At 33.7% G+C, this 14,787-nt stretch overlaps 1 protein-coding gene and 2 long non-coding RNA genes across 6 annotated transcripts in view; 2 read left to right on the forward strand and 1 right to left on the reverse strand.

Moving 5' to 3' along the window:
* Window positions 1-14,787, forward strand: part of IMMP2L (inner mitochondrial membrane peptidase subunit 2) — a 989,629-nt gene that overhangs the window by 120,026 nt on the left and 854,816 nt on the right. The window lies entirely within an intron of this gene.
* LOC146395008 (uncharacterized) lies at window positions 638-12,544 on the forward strand. The gene is made up of 2 exons (XR_014834231.1): window positions 638-742; window positions 8,795-12,544. It is a non-coding gene; the product is annotated as an uncharacterized LOC146395008 (long non-coding RNA).
* On the reverse strand, window positions 7,578-11,438 carry LOC146395009 (uncharacterized). Its single transcript, XR_014834232.1, has 2 exons — window positions 8,575-11,438; window positions 7,578-8,404 (listed from the first exon to the last, which is right to left on the reverse strand). It is a non-coding gene; the product is annotated as an uncharacterized LOC146395009 (long non-coding RNA).

A 14,787-nucleotide genomic window follows, 5' to 3' on the forward strand; every position in this document is an offset into this window, starting at 1 on the left:
CATAGAAAAATTTCAAATACAAATTGATGTATACAAGGTAATGCTTCGAATGGAAAATGAAATTAAAACAGATGGCAGATTTTTAAAAAAAGGTAGCTGCTGATGTAATCATCACACTATTTAGAAAAATGGACATTTTAGAGCTTCTGGTTGTACTTTTAAACTACTTTTTAAAAATTGACATCTATCTGATGCATAGTCTTTGATTGCCTCGCCTTCTGACAATGCTATTCCAATATGATTTCCTGAAAAGAGACTAGAAAGATAGGTAAGTCTTTCCTGGAGCCTGGCTAATAAAATTTTGTTTTTATTACTGATAGTTGAAGTGTATAAAACATGCAGCATCACTCAGACATACTCATTTGTTCATAGAGCTGCTCTAGAGTTATTTGTAGAGCTGTACAAATAGAGTTTGAGAAGTTCTATTTCATAGGAGTTGCATAGAAAAGAAAAAAAAGTATGATGCATTTATAATTATATATGCATTATCAATTATATTTCTAATTAGAAGTTCTGATTTGACTGGTCATTAGCTAAAAACTTAATTATATGCTTATACTATTTCATATATACTGTTTGATATATCATGATTGGAAGAATTTACCACAGACTATCTTCTAAGCTGTGTACATTTCAGACTTGCTTCTCCTTCACTTATCACACACCTGTGGTTCCAGTGTTCATGAGTCACCTAGATGAAGCCAGAGACCTCAGACTGTATACCTTCTTTTCATGGCTCCAGGTAAGTTGGTGCAGTGAGGAAGGTGTATTCCTAGAAGCCATGCCCCGCAGTGGAACAGATAGCAATAAATAATTACATGGGAAAATGAGTGGGAACCACATATATATACATATATCCCACTAAACCCAAATTGAATGTATCAGCAATTTACCTTTCTCTTTCTTGGACCCACAATTGCCTACTCTCACATCATTTGACACAAGAGAAAGGAACGCTGAAGCCTAAGCTTCATGAAGCATGTTTATGGTAAACCCAGCTCTGTGGATTTGTAGCACTACTATCTACCATGGTGGAAATCTGCTGTCCAATATGGTAGCCACTGGACACATATAGCTGGTGATTACTTGAAATGTGACGAGTGCCACTGATAAAATGAATCTTTAATTTTATGCAATTTTAATTACTTTAAAGTTAAATAGATACTTGTAGTTAATGGCTAATGTATGGGACATTACAAATCTAGCGTCTTTATTACCATTTTATGTAAAATTAGAGTTTATTTAATTTTTTTTAAAGATACCATGTATTATATTCTGCTTAATTTATGTTGTTACTTAGGCATAAACTCTCCACTGCAACCTAAATTCTTTATTACATATGGTATTATGGACAGAATTTATATTTGAAGATCTATTTAAATTAAACTGAAAACAAAAAAAACACCTTTGAAATGTTTCTTATGGTGGGGATATTTTGCTTGTCTTGCTGGAAAACTATTTTGAACTAATCATATTATAATCTTAAATTAGGTATTTAAATATGTGCTTTCAAAGCAGGGGTTAAAAACTTGTTTGAAGCACTGTCTTTTTTTTTTCTCTGTGGAAATCTAATAAAGCATTTCCAAAGACAATTGGAAAGTGGAATGTTTAATTGGTATGCTTAATAGTATATTTGACTGATGAATTTGCTAATCCTAGTGCTTCAACCAGACACTAAAATTTGGGCCAGATCTTGTCTTGCTATGACATAGCATTTGACAGTAATTCATGAATATTTAAATTGACAAAAAAGATAAAGCATGCATATAGTTTAATGCAGTTTTGTGAACCACCTCTGTGGGATATCCTTAAATGTATGCCATTCTGAAACTTTGCAAATTTTATTCATCATATGCCTAGCTCAGTATAGAACATTTTCATTATCGTTAATGCAGTCTACAGGTGACCTTTCAAGTTTTGTGTATGAAGTTTCAATGTGTATTTAAATGGGATAGTTGATGATTTTCTGTTCATGTGCTAGTGATTTTTTTATTTGAACAGCTGACTGTTGACAGAAAATGGGAATAGATGTTTTCTATATATCTACATATAATAACTATAACTAATATTCAGATTACTAGATTGACTTTTTTTAGTTAAGGTAAAAATCACATAATATAAAATTAATATTGTTGAAGTATACGGTTAATTGGCATCCACAATGTTGTGTCATCTCTGTTTAGTTCGCAACCATTTTCATCATCACCAAAGGAGTCTCCAGGTTTAAATGGATACACCTGTTACAGATATTTCATATAAATGACATTATACGACACATAGACTTTTTTACATTTTAGCATAATGTTTTCAAAGCTCATGCATATTGTAGCGTGTATTAGTTTTATTTCTTTTTAAGGTTGAATAATAGCGCATTGTATAGATAGACCACATTTTTTTTCCCATTCATCCATTTGAATAACTTTAAAAAAACTAAAAAAAAAAAAGAATTATTGAAGTATAGTTGATTTAGAGTATTTTAGAATAACTTAAATATAGCTGAAACTAGGTCCTTCAGTAATTTTTCTTAATCAGTTCTAAGCCTTGATTGACCATAAACATTCTTGTATGTAGTTATTCAATACTACTCAAGTTTAGCTCATTGAAATAGGACCAATACTTCATTCATTAATTTCTCATACCCTATTTTGTGCTAAACTTATATATATATATATATATATATATATCCCTTAAAATTATTATTATTATTTATCTTTTTAGGGCCATAACCATGGCATATCCAGGTTCCCAGGCTAGCGCTTGAATCTGAGTTGTAGCTACCGGACTATACCATAGCCACAGCAACTCCAGATCTGAGCTGTGTCTGCAACCTCCACCACAGCTCACCACAAGGCCGAATCCTTTAACCCACTGAGTGAGGCCAGGGATCGAAACTGCGTACTCAGAGATACTAGTCGGGTTTGATACTGCTGAGCCACAAGGGTAACTCCTAAAATTATTTTTTAATGTTAATAAGATAGCCTTGTACAAAGGCTCTAAATTTAGTCTGATGAATCACAGAATGATAAAACTGGAAGAAAAATAAAACTTGAATCTATGAGACCGATAATATTTTAAACTCTAATTTGATAAGAAAATACAAAGAAAAATCAAATATCATTTTTATCCACTGATCAGAAAAGTCATAAAAATCTCCAGATATTAAAATTTTAATATCCCCTTTCATATCAGTGAATAGGAACTTTGTAAAAAAATGGTGAGCTTCACCAGAATTTTAAATTCTGATATAGAAAATGTGTTGAATGATGTTGTAAAGGCTCTTTGTTTTTAATCTCTTGTTTAGCTAGGCTGGGCATCACTTGGCACATAGAAAAACATGAACATTGTTTATGGTAGACCTCTATTCAGAAGGTCGGGACTCATGACCTGTTTTGTTTGTAGATTTTTAAAATTTTGTTTTCTCTTGGCATTTTTTGGAGTAAGAACTTGTACATATTTGCTTTCAAAAAATTAGCACTTGGTAACTATTTGCAAAATTTTTAGTGGCATTTAAAAAGTGGCTTTCTGATGAATTGGTTCTTGCATTTTATTCTTGGTTGTGCTTTTTTTTTAAAAAAAAAAACTGGCTGTGGTTGTGTCATATATGTGGTAGTTGTAATTTGCCTTTTCAAAATCTCAAATGCCAGCTATATGCAAAATAAAGTAATTTACATTTTTATGATTGTGAAATTCAGTTCATTTTTCAGAATAAACAAAAACCCCAAATGATTTCTTTTAGCCTCATTTGTTGACTTTGGTGCTCTGTTGTCATGTGACTAACAGACTGTAATAGTTTTCCATCCCTAAGTAACGAGTTACCACAAACTTAGTGGCTTTAACCAACGTAAATTAATGATCTCAGAATTTCCGTGGGTCAAGAGTATGGGCTCAGCTTAGCTGGATTCTGTGCTCAGGATCTCACAGGCTGAATCAAGATCTTGGCTGGGCTGAGGACTCATGGGGTGGTCTGCCCTATTTGTATTGTTGTTGGCCTCATTCAGTTTCTTGGGGGTTGTATGACTGAGGTCCTAATTTTTTTGCTAGCTGTTCACTGGAGACTGCTCTCATCTCTAGAGGTCCTCATAGGGCCTTGCTACATGGCCACCTCATGGAGCCCTTTTCTTCAAGGCCAACAAGAGAATCCCTCCCAGACTTCAGGGCTCTTCCTCAAGGAAAGGCATAATCCCTTCTAAAAGCTCACCTGATTTGCTCAGAATAATCTCCCTTTGACAGACTTAAAGTCAACTACTTTGTAACTTTATTTACATCTGTACAGTCCTTTTACCTCTGTCATGAAATATCATTTAATAGAGGGCATGAACCCTATCATATTTTCATTCAGGACTCTAAGAGATTACAGAGACATATACACCAAGGAGCAGGAATCTCGGAGCCCTGCCTAAGCTATACTTGGTTATGATGTGATATCCATTTAAATTTAATTTTTTTTAAAGTTTTATAGAAGTGTACTTGATTTACAATGTTGTAATAATTTCCACTGTACGACAAAGTGATTCAGCTATGCATACAAACACATCCATTCTTTTTTAGATTCTTTTCCCATATAGGTCATCACAGAATATTGGGTAGAGTTTCATGAGCTATGCAGTAGGTCCCCGTTGGCCAGTCATTCCATATACCAGGGTGCATATGTCAATCCCAAACCCCTAGTTCATCCATTCTACGCCCCCTACCTGTCCCTTTGGTAACCATAAGTTTGTTTTCAAAGTCTGTGTCTATTTCAGTTCTGCAAGTAAGTTCATTTGTATCCTTTTTAAAGATTCCACATATAAGAGATATCATAAGATGTTTGTCTTTCACTGTCTGAATAACTTCACTTAGTATGGTAATCTCTACGTCCGTCCATGTTGCTATAGATTATTTCATTCTTTCATTCTTATTTATTTCTGATTAATATTCCAGGGTATATATGTACCATATTTTTAAAATTTATTCCTCTTTTGATGAATTTTTAGATTGCTTCCATGCCTTGTCTATTATAAATAGTGCTGCAATGAACAGCACTTTTTGAATTACGATTTTCTCCAGATAGGTGCTCAGGAGTAGGACTGTTCGATCATATAGTTCTATCATTAGTTTTTTGAGGCACCTCTATGAGATTCTCCATAGGGATTGCATCAATTTTCATTCCCACCAACAGTGTAAGAGGGTTCCCTTTTCCCCACACCCTCTCTAGCGTTTATCATTTGTCAATGTTTTATGATGGCCACTTGGCTGGTGTGAGTGATGCCTCATTGTAATATTGATTTGCATTTTTCTCTAATAATTAGTGATGTTAAGTATCTTTTAATATGTTTTTTGGCCATCTATATCTTTTCTTCAGAGAAATGTATATTTAAATCTTCTGACCATTTTTTGATTGGGTTGATTGGGTTTCTTTGCATTTTGAGCTGCGTGAGTTGTTTGTATGTTTTGGAGATTAATCCCTTGTCATCGCTTCATTTACAAATATTTTCTCCCGTTCTTTGGGCTGTCTTTTGAACAATGTGGGAGTTAAGGACACTGACCCTTTGAGTAGTTGAAAACGCAAGTATAATTTATAGTTGGCCCTCTCAATTCCTGATTCTCTGTACCCCCAGTTCTGCATCTTTGGATTTAGTCAGCCCAGATCTTATTGTATTGTAATATTTGCTATTGAAAAAAAATCTGCACATAAGTTGACATTGGCAGTTCAGACCTGTGTTGTTCATGGATCAACTGTATTGTTAGATTTGCTTTGGTAATATTTTGTTCAAGATCTTCATGTCTATATTCATGAGATACACTAATCAATCATTTTCTTTTTGTGATGTCCATTTGGTTTTGGTGTCTTCTTAAAGTTGGGAAATATTCCTTCTTCCTCCTTTTCTGAAGAAGTTTGTATAGGATTAGCCTCATTTCTTCCTTAAATATTTGGTAGAATTTACCAGTGAAGCCAAATGGTCCTAGAATTTTCTTCATGAGAAGACTTTTAGTTATAAGATCAATTTTTGAAATTGATGATGATCTTTTTGAGTCAGTTCTGTAAGTTGCATTTGTGAAGCAATTTATCTATTTAATCTGTTATCAAGGGTATTTGTATAAAATTATTCATAATAGTCTCTTATTGTTCTAATGTCTGAAGCTTCTATAGAATGCCTTTTTTTGGTGTGTGAACTTATTAAATTTAGTATGAGTTTATTTTTGTTTTTTTATTATTCAAATGAATTTATCACATCTGTAGTTGTATAATGATCATAACAATCTGATTTCACAGGATTTCCATCCCACAGCCCAAGCACATTCCCCCACCCCGCAAACTATCTCCTCCAGAGACCATAAGTTTTTCAATGTCTGTGAGTCAGCATTTGTTCTGCAAAGAAGTTCAGTCTGTCCTTTTTTCAGATTCCACATGTCAGTGAAAGCATTTGATGTTGGTGTCTCATTGACTTCACTTAGCATGATAGTTTCTAGTTCCATCCATGTTGCTAAAACTGCTGGTATTTCGTTCTTTTTGATGGCTGAGTAATATTCCATTGTGTATATGTACCACATCTTCTTGATCCACTCCTCTGTCAATGGACATTTAGGTTGTTTCCATGTCTTTGCTATTGTAAATAGTGCTGCAATGAACATCGGAGTACATGTGTCTTTGCGAGTCGTGGTTTTCTCTGGATAGATGCCCAGGAGTGGTATTGCTGGATCAAATGGTAGTTCTATTTTTAGTTTTCTGAAGAATTTCCATTCTGCTTTCCACAGTGGTTGCACCAATTTACAATCCCACCAACAGTGTACTAGGGTTCCTTTTTCTCCACACCCTCTCCAGCACTTATTGTTTGTAGACTTTTGGATGATGGCCATTCTGGCAGGTGTAAGGTGGTACCTCAGAGTGGTTTTGATTTGCATTTCTCTAATAATGAGTGATGTTGAACATCTATCTTTTCATGTGTTTCTAGGCCATCTGTATGTCTTCTTTGGAGAAGTGTCTGTTTAGATCTTCTCCCCATTTTTTGATGGGGTTGTTTGTTTTTTTGGTCATGAGCAGTAGGAGGTGTTTATAAATTTTGGAGATTAATCCCTTGTCAGTTGATTCACTTGCAAAGATTTCTCCCATTCTGTGGGTTGACTTTTCATTTTGTTTAGGGTTTCCTTTGCTGTGCAGAAACTTTGAAGTTTGATTAGATCCCATTTGTTTATTTTTGTTTTTATTGTCAATACTCTGATAGGTGGATCTGAGAAGATGTTGCTGTCGTTTATGTCAGAGAGTGTTTGGCCTGTGTTTTCCTTTAAGAGTTTTATAGTGTCTGGTCTTATATCTAGGTCTTTAATCCATTTTGAGTTTATTTTTGTGTATGGTGTTAGGGAGTAGAATGCATTTTTAAATTTCTGGTGTTCATAATTTGTATCTTGCCTCTTATATTCCCCTAGTTATTTTAATATAGAAGTTTATCACTCAAATTTTTTTTTGTAAAAATAGCAGATTTGATTTGTCTGTTTACAATATCTTTATTTACTCTTAAAAATTATTTCCTCTTTTCCTATGATCCTTCTGTCATGGCTCATCAGTAACGAACCTGACTAGGATCCACGAGAATGTGGGTTCCATCCTTGGCTTCACTCAGTGTGTTAAGTATCTGGCATTGCCATAAGCTGTGATGTAGGTCACAGATGTAGCTTGGATCCTGCATTGCTGTGGTGTAGGCTGGCAGCTACAGCTCTGATTTAACCCCTACCCTGTGTGTAGCCCTGGAAAGACCAAAAAAAAAAAAAAAAAAAAAAAATTTGTCTTTTAAAGCTATAGATTTTCTACTCCAAAATTTAGTTGCAAATTAAAATAACCTAAGAATTTCTAAAATCTACCAGTAGTTTTTTCCAACCCGGTTCATTGTGATTTAATTGTTAAAGTGGAAATGGGTACAATGGGATGTTTAAAACCTCCCTAGTTGACTCTGATGAAGTCAACTCACATTCTGTGAAGCACCAGTAGGAGCACTACATCAGCTTCTCCCACAAATTCTGTTAGGTTGTGTTTTCATTTTCATTCACTTTAAGATAATTAAAATTTTCCCTTGTGATTTCTTTGATTGCTCCCTTGGTTGTTTAGAAGCATATTGTTGGATTTCTAAATATTTTATCTTTTTTTTCTTGATTTCTAATTTAAGTCCACTGTAATCAAAGAAAGCATTTTGAATGATTCCAACATTTTAAAATTTATTGGACCTTTTTTTTAGGCCTAACATGTGATGTCTCCTGGTTAATTTTTCATATGCACTGGAAAATTATGTGTATTCTGCCATTGTTGGATGGAATATTTTATAAATGTAAATTAGGTCAAGTATGTTGATGGTGTTAGTCAAGTATTGATTCTGCGTACCTCCTGAATTTTTTTCTTTTCATTCTATGAGTTTACTATGAGAAAAATATTAATCTCCAAGTATTACTATGGGTTTATTTATTTTTCCATTCAGTTCTATGAGTTGTTGCTTCATGTCTCCTGATACTCTGTTATTAGGTGCATATACATTAAAATTAAATATTCTTGATGAATTAACTCTTTCATTATAATAAAATGCCCATATTTATCCATGGCAATATTACTTGTTCTGAAATCTACTTTGATATTAATGTAACTACTCAAGCTTTCTTATGATTAGTGTTTGCGTAACAAATCTTTAAAAAAAATCATTTTACCTTTAACATATTTGTTTTTATAGTTAATTTAGTTTTAATTTAAATAGCATACATTTTGTCTTATTTGATTTACAAGCCAGCAATCTGTCTTTTTTTTTAATTTTTTTGTCTACAATTATGCATGCAGAAGTTTCATAGCTGTGATCTGAGCCACAGCAGTGACAAGCCGGATCCTTAACCTGCTGAACCACCATGGAATTCTCTCTGTGACTTTAAATTGAGTGCGTATTAGACTTGCTCATTTAGGCTTCTGTAAGAAGAATAAGCCTACAGAAAATGATGAATGGATGTTTTCCCAATTTTCCTGCGTGTGGGACAAAGCAAGTCCCAATTGAGGTGCATGGGGAGAAGTTAATTTACTGCATACAATAAATGCCTTAGGGCCCTAGGGCTTAATTCTTCTGGTAAGCCCTGGTTAAGAGGCTGCTTTAGATTTCCATGTAATGTAGTTATTTAAATATGTTGTCTTGCTGTTTGTTTTCTCTTTGTCTATTTTGTTTTATAGTTGTAATTTCTCTTCTTGCCTTCTTTTGGGATAATTAAGTATATTTTAGGTGCCATTTATTGCCACTATGGCTGTATGTTGTTATTTTTTAGTGGCTACTCTGGAGTTTACAGAATATGTTACTATGTATTGCATTAGTATCTTATGTACAGTATGTGTTGGTAACACTTTATAGTATATCTTCACATAATTTTATAGCTTTTCACTTATAATTAACTGACAATAGTATACTTCACTAGCCCCTTCCATCTTTTATGCTATTGTGGTTATACATTTTACTTCTACATGTGTATAAACTCCTCAATACTATATTTTTGCAGCACACAAGTCAATGATCTTTTAAAGAGATTGAAAATCAGGAAAAAGTCATACACTTACTACACTTATATTCTTTCCATTGTCCTTTATTCCTTTATGTAGATGCAAATTTCCATCTTGTTACTGTTTTTCTTTTACTTGAAGAACTTACCTCAGCATTTTCTATAAATATAGGTCTACCAGCAACAACATCTCTGCCTTTATTTTGTGTTTAGTTTTGAGACATTTGGGCTGGATATAGAATTTTAGTTTCATATATATTTTTTGAGCATTTTAAAAGTAGCATTCTGTTTCCTCTGACTTGCATTGTTCCTGGTGATACATCTGTGGTATTCTTTTCTTTGTTCCTGTGTACATAATGTACCTTTATATTTTGCTTGCTGCTTTGAAGATTTTCTATTACTGATTTTCTTTTACCAGTTTCATTGTAACATGTCTTGTGTTTTTTTCTTTATGATTACTTTGCCTGGGCTTTGTTGAACTTCTTGGATTTATAGGTAGTTTTTTATTAAATTTAGAGCATTTTGGGGCATGGTTTCTTTCAATATTTTAAGCCTTCTTTTCCTTCTCTTTTTAGGATTCTATTTATACAAATGTTATATATTTGATGCTGTCTCACATATTATTGAGGCTGTATCCACTTTTTTGTCTTATTTTCCTTCTGTACTTTGATTAAGATAATTTATATTGCTGTGTATTCAGTTCTCTGATAATTTTTTTTTTCCTGCAGCGCTTAATCTACTGATAATCCCATCCAGTGAAATTTCTATGTCAAATGCTATTTATCTTCAGACAGTTAATATAGTCCTTTTGGATATCTTCCCCTTTCTCTTCTCATTATATTCAGGTTTTCCTATAAGTCTTTAATCCTATCAAGCCTATTTTAAATTCCCTTTATGTTAATTTTTTCTTTTATGATTCTGGATCTATTTTTTATTGACTGAAGTTTCTCCTGGTTATGGTTGTGGGTACCATTTTCCTGCCTTTTTGCCTGTTTCTTTTTTTTTTTTTTTAACTAAGTAATGAGCATTAGAAATTACATTTTTCATCTGAGTTTTATGGTTTCCTTTAAGTAGTGTTCAATCTATTTGCAGATCAGTTTAGATCATTTTGAGGCTCATTTGCATGCTTTTTTATATTTCAATGATATATACTCCAGAGCTAGTTCAGCCTCACTGCTGCAGGCATGACTTTTCCAGAGTCTCCGCAGAAGGCCCTGGGTATAAAATGAGGTCTCTACATTTTGGAAATTGTTTAGTTTAACAGCTCCCTTGAAATGGCTCTTTGGCTGCTCGTTGTTCTTTGTTTGGCCTCTTGGAGTTTCATCCTATTCAGCTCAGATTGTACTCAAAGGGTGCTGGGATTCCTATGCCAATTACTGCAGCTTTTTTTTCTGCATTGCTCCCCCTTCCCCCTTTCTTTTTAAAACCAGCACTCTGCCCCCACAAGTTCTGGCTATCTCAGCCTCCCCAAATAGTAACTTTTGTTTGTTATGCCGTCTGTGAGGTTCTTTTTGGGTTCCCCATCGCTATTCTACAGACTGACTTTGCCTTTAGGATGGGCAGTCTTAGCACCTGATCTATTTGTCTTCTCTTAATTCACAGGCCTGTATTGCCTTTTGTTGAATACCTGAAATAGTAGAAAAGCAAGCAAAAAAAAAATACATATCAAACTATATTCAGAATTGGGAGAGCAGTTGAGTAGCAGTTCAGCATAGTTAGTTTTTCCACTTAAATTCATTGTGGTAAATGTAGTTGCTCTAAGCCTGAGTATTGAATTTGGTTACTTTCAGAAGCAAGCTTTATGTTGTGGTATATTTTTATTTCCAGAGATTTCAAAGACTTGTTTTATAGAGACTGAAAGGTTATGTAATGAAAGTTATAACAACATCTTAAAATAATAGTTTCTATAGAGTTTAAGACAAGCTTTAAGTCATTCTCCCCACCCCCCTTTTTTGTGCACGTGGTTATTTAATTCATTACATTGGTAATATCTACAGGTTTTTTTAAAATTGAATTGGGACTCAAAATGAACACATGCTGTTGTAATGTTTCTTACTATAGTGTGTGTTGAATTATGAGAGTTACTCCTGGTGATATTTTACCCAGGAAGACTATTTAATGTGCTTGGTTATATAGATCTACAAATTTTTAGCTATGGGCCGATATCCATATTGAATTATAAATTTATTATTGATGTATTGCATTCTGGGCAGACATGTTATACTCTAAGGGTAGGAATTCATTTCTGTTAAGGAATGGTTTCTTTGGCTTTAAATGAATGCTTCAAATATGCATATTGCTAATTTGTATAGCCAATACACAAAAAGAGTTATTTAATTATTAGATTGGAACATTAATTACAAAGTTTTCTAGTAAAAATACTAGAGGAAACATTGAGGGAAAAATATTTCCACATAAAAGCAATTTAACTGACAGAAGCTTGTCAGGCTTAGGAACATTTATTCACAGTTATAAATGGCACGTTTTTAAGCACCGTTTTTATTCTAGCTTCCATCGATATATCATGTAGACAGAAAGTGCTGATGCGGATTTTTGTCTCAGCCTGGAAAGGTATTAAAGGTGAATTTGGTTTTAGTTATACATCCTGTTTCTTCCACAGTCTGGGTATTGTGTTTTATTAGGCTGTTTAAAATAAATTGTTGTCAAATATATGGGCTTTATATGAGGTGCTTTCATTTAAAAAAATATTAACTCCAGATAAGGGAGTTCATTTATCAGCTTTCTTATTTAGGACTATCTCTAAATTTGAGAATATTTTACTGGAAGATGCATGAGAAGTTATTGCCCCAAGTTTTCCATTCAAATTGGTTTACTGCATGTGAAATTTATAACTAAATTTTCATATGAAAAAGATAAAACACACTGTCATATCATCCTGTCTCATTGTACTTTTCAGTTATAGGAGCAATGATGCGCCTTCAGTTTAGTGACATGTTGCACTAGAAAAATTTTTATTATATTGTTTGTGACTCAGTGTGGTGTTTGTGTCTGTTTATGCCTGACTCATACAGAATAAAATTGTGCATATATACATACAACTGTGATGTTTCTGTATCTGTAGAAAAATACTGTTTCAGTAGTTTATGGGTACTCTTTGTATTTGTTTACAAAAATTTTCCCTCTGAATATGCACCAGTTAGTGACCAAATTATTCTGTAATAAATATGTTTGTTTATTTATTACTGGTTTCAATGGCTAGTAGAGATAATTATAACTGTTCCAAGTTGGTCACTTACTGGACCATCTTAAATATGCTATTTATGATAAGCTTACCATGTTTATATACATATGGTGCTATCTTTTGGTTTTGATGTTAATTCAGATAAATGCTCTATTTAGCCTTTCAAGGTAGAATGATGTATTTTTAAGAGTATGAATCAATTAATATATTCTTAATATATTTTCTTCTATGGTATGAGCATGTAGTTAAATTTCCACGAGCTGCAGTTATTTCATCTGTGTAATGGGGATGAAATAGGTCCTGTTACGTGGGCTTACAAGGAAAATTGAGTTAATACATGTGAAACTCATTGAACAGTTATTGACCCCTAGCAAACTCACCAAGGATTAGTTACCACCATCATTACTATTACTTTATTTAAAAAAATTTTATTTTTATTTATTTTAAATTTTCACTATGATTGATTTACAATGTTCTGTCAATTTCTGTTGTATAGCAAACTTCCCAGTCATATATATATATATACATATATATATATATATTCTTTTTATCACAGTATCCTCCCTCATGTTCCATCCCAAGTGGTTAGCAATATAGTTCCCTGTGCTATACAGCAGGAACTCATTGCCCATCCTCTCCAAATGCAAAAAGTTTTTATCTACTATCCCCAGGTTCCCAATCCATTACACTCCCCCCAGCCTGGCAAACATGAGTCTGTCCTACATGTGCATGATCTTTTCTGTTTTGTAGATAGATCATTTGTGCCATATTTTAGACTCCACATATAAGTGATGTCATATGGTGTCTATCTTTCTCTTTCTGATTTACTTCACTCAGTATGAGAGTTTCTAGTTCCACCTATGTTGCTGCAAATGGCATTATTTTGTCATTTTTTACGGCTGAGTAGTATTCCATTGTGTATATGTACCACATCTTCCTAACCCGTTCATTTGTCAATGGGCATTTAGGTTGTTTCCATGTCTTGGCTATTGTGATTAGTGCTGTGATGAACATATGGGGAGCATGTATCTTTTTCAATGAAATTTTTGTCTGAACATATGGGAGCACGTATCTTTTTCAATGAAATTTTTGTCTGAACATATGCCTAGGAGTGGGATTGCTGGCTCATGTGGTAGTTCTATATTTAGTTTTCTTAGGTACTTCCATGCTGTTTTCTATAGTGGTCGTACCAACTTACATTCCCACCAACAGTGTAGGAGGGTCTCTTTTCTCTACATCCTCTCCAGCGTTTTGTTATTTGTTGACTTGGTAATGATGGTACTTTAACTGGTGTAAAATGGTACCTCATAGTAGTTTTGATTTTCATTTCTCTAATAATTAGTGATGTCGAGCAATTTTTCGTGTTCCTGCTGGCCATCTGTGTGTCTTCTTTGGTGAAATGCCTATTTAGGTCTTCTACCCACCTTTCAGTTGGGTTGTTTGTTTTTTGTTGTTGAGTTGTATGAGTTGTTTGTGTATTTGGAGATTAAACCTTTGTCAGTTGAGTCATTTGCAAGAATTTCCTCCCATGTGTGGGTTGTCTTTTTATTTATTTTTTTAATGATTTCCTCTGCTTTGTAGAAGCTTTTGAGTTTAATTAGATCCCATTGGTTTATTTGTGTCTTTATTGTCTTTATTCTAGGAGGTGGATCAAAAAAGATGTTGCTGTGATTTATGTCAAAGAGCAAATGCAAGAGTTTTTATCTACTATCCCCAGATTCCCAATCCATCACACTCCCCGCCCCGCCTGGTAAATAGGAGTCTGTCCTACATGTCCATGATCTTTTCTGTTTTCCTATGTATTCCTTTAAGAGTTTTATAGTGTCTGATGTTACATTTAGGTCTTTAATCCATTTTGAGTTTATTTTTGTGTATGGTGTTAGACAATGTTGTAATTTCATTCTCTTACATACAGTTGTCCAGTTTTCCCAGCACCATGTATTGAAGAGACTATGTTTCCTCCACTGTGTGTTCTTGCCTCCTTTGTCATAGATTAATTGACCATAAGTATTTGAGTTTATTTCTGGGCTTTTTATCCTTTTGCATTGATCTATATTTCTGTTTTGGTGCCAGTACCATACTGTCTTGATGAC

Source organism: Sus scrofa, chromosome 18, assembly GCF_054392235.1.
Source record: "Sus scrofa isolate SSC_HxYL_T2T_F1_AM1 chromosome 18, Sscrofa_HxYL_maternal_Yorkshire_Landrace_v2.0, whole genome shotgun sequence".
Lineage (NCBI taxonomy): Eukaryota > Metazoa > Chordata > Mammalia > Artiodactyla > Suidae > Sus > Sus scrofa.